The sequence below is a fragment of the Pinus tabuliformis genome, chromosome 4_1 (assembly GCF_031772625.1).
Source record: "Pinus tabuliformis cultivar Carrire ecotype Pingquan chromosome 4_1, CPIR1, whole genome shotgun sequence".
NCBI lineage: Eukaryota > Viridiplantae > Streptophyta > Pinopsida > Pinales > Pinaceae > Pinus > Pinus tabuliformis.
The window spans coordinates 913,488,410-913,491,020 of record NC_142303.1 but is presented as its reverse complement, the minus strand read 5'-3'; the positions used below and the strand labels follow the sequence as shown (position 1 = coordinate 913,491,020).

Below are 2,611 nucleotides of genomic sequence, written 5' to 3'. Positions count from 1 at the left end.
GGCTCGATCCTTATTGTTGTCAAGTGTGGGAAAATTGTCAGAATACGGTATTCCCAATCCATAACTATCGTGAAGGAGCTCTGGACTACCATCATACCAAATGCCATTTTTACAATCCCCATTGTGTTTGTAGGCTAAGTGTTCTTCTACAATATGATAGGGGCCTTGAAAACTGGGCTATACATAATCATGAGTGCCACATTTATAAGTTGCTTTCCATCAACCTTCACATTAATATGACCAAAGCTCTGAGTGTTAGGAAGGTTTCCCTCAAAAACAATTGATAAGTTACGAAGTGTTATGTTTTTAAACTCAGGAGGAGCAAAAGGAAGACTTCCATGTTTAGTCACATCAGTCTTTGAATTTCCATCCACCATTTCAAATTTTCCATCACCATCTTCCTCAACGACATTTAGTTTACCGATTATTGTTGGATGTTGATCAGATGAAACAGGTGGGAAGGATGATGCTTTATTATTTGTACCTTTACTTATCAAACTCTTGCAAAGATCAATTCTAGGAGGCAATGGAACATGAGGGGCCAAAATGGAGAGAAGCACACAACATGATCAAAATTTGAAAACCTAAGTGCTTAATTCTTAGAACAACTACAATATTCAAATTTTGGACTGAGCATAAAAATGTCATCAAAACAAGCAAACCTATACACATACATTAGATTTACAAATTATGATTATTATCAAAATTCAAGATAATTATTAGCAAAACTCAACAAACCTATACACATACATTAGATTTACAAACTACGATTATTATCAAAATTTTCTCACCATAAAATATAAAATAAGTTTTTCAAAAATTATGGCAAGCACTTTTTCTCAAAAGTATGTCGTTCAAGGCTGCCTCTTCCCATGATAACAATTATATTTTTGCAATCTCTGTGATTTTTGAAGTTTCCATGAACAACCAACAAGGCCAAATGGGCAGAAGAGTTTCATATTCAGCAAAATAGAGGAGAAAAAGGCTTCTACGTTCAGAACTAACAACTGAATACCCATGTCCATGAAGCCCCTTCCTTTGTAACGTTTGAAGATATTGGAGGAACTCCTCTTTTTGTTCCCACCATTGTATAATAGCTTAATGGTCCCACTAGTGACCTGCATTTTCACAAAGTTCAATAAAAAACCATGAAAAATTTAGTTGAAAAACAATTATGCTAACCAAAACAAACAAAAAGGATTAAGATATAAAGTTAGATTCCATAAAATACTATTGAAATGTGTGGAATTATTGGTTCATTGGTGAGATCCATAGTATTAATCATTCTATGAATGGTGTGGCCTTATACCACTGAAATGGCATGAGTTTCATAGGGATAAATTTTGGTGAAAGAACCAAAAAAACCACTGAAATCAAGTATAACAACAAAAAAGCATACACATTTCCACTGCTCTTGGTGATTTTGAAGAGGGAACATGGAATAGAATAATCATTGACTTTAACAGGGCGACCAATAATCTTGCCAACCGTTGGGGTTATAGGTCTCCAAGGAGAATCTTCCACCATGGCTATCTGGTTTGTTTGACATGTAGAAGGGTCCAACTTCATCTGCTTTAGGCACAAGATATAGTTTTCCATGCATATTCTTTCTTTGCCACTGTGAGCCATCATAAGAGTAGTCTATCATTCCTTTGCAAAAGAATCCCTCCACCACTACACGATCAGATCTTGGAACTGCAATGGAAAAAGGTGTCAAGGGAGGTATCATGTCCTGCATGTAAAACCATAATTTTTCTTCAAAGGGAACTATGAGTAGTGAATTTTCTGAGCAGTACTTGATTTTATTTAGTGGAGGGAAGCTACCCTTGGTGTTCAGACTGAATGTAGGACACCCAATATGCAGTCCCAAAGTTTTCATGGAAGCTAGCCTCTGCCATAACTTGCTTAGTGCCTGTAGAATCTGAACTAGACTTTGATGTTATATGGTTTCATGAAGCCAAGCAGAATGATCAGCCTTTAGTATCCATAAAAGGAATATATTGTATCAGGAATTTAAACATTTCATACCCTCAACATCAAAAGAGCAATATGGAACTATGATATGGCTTGTGTTCTTAGATAACTAAATATGTAGCTCTAGTTAGCAATTTAAAAATAGATGCAAGAAACCCTTCTTCCAGACCTATAGGAAAAATACATGATGACTGGAGTGATGTCCATACTCTTGATGTTGCAATTTCATTTGGCAGGTGTAAGCCTATGAGAAAAGCAAAGCTATTGGTAAATCTAAGGACCGGTGGTATCAAGTTTTGGTGATGCCAATAATGACAGCCTCCCACTCTCATAAATATGGAATGATATGTTTCAAGTGGACTATCTACATAGTACACTACATCATTTGAAAAACACAATGAGGCATGTGTTATGTTAATGTTGAAGTTTGATTGATATTTATGAATGTGCTAGAGAGTGAAGAAAATTTTATTAAAAAATTAAATGAATGTTTGAATAACAAGTGAAATGGAACAAATTATAGAGGAGTAAATGTGTGTGGGAACTCTGTATGGGCATTGCTAAATAACTTTGAATGGATATATGTTTGGCCTTTACTACATGGATTTCATGGACAAACAAAAACGCTACCCAAAAC

At 35.4% G+C, this 2,611-nt stretch overlaps 1 pseudogene; it reads right to left on the bottom strand.

The window, feature by feature from the left end:
• Positions 1-961: 961 nt before the first annotated feature.
• LOC149179111 (uncharacterized) lies at positions 962-2,037 on the bottom strand (annotated as a pseudogene).
• Positions 2,038-2,611: the final 574 nt, after the last annotated feature.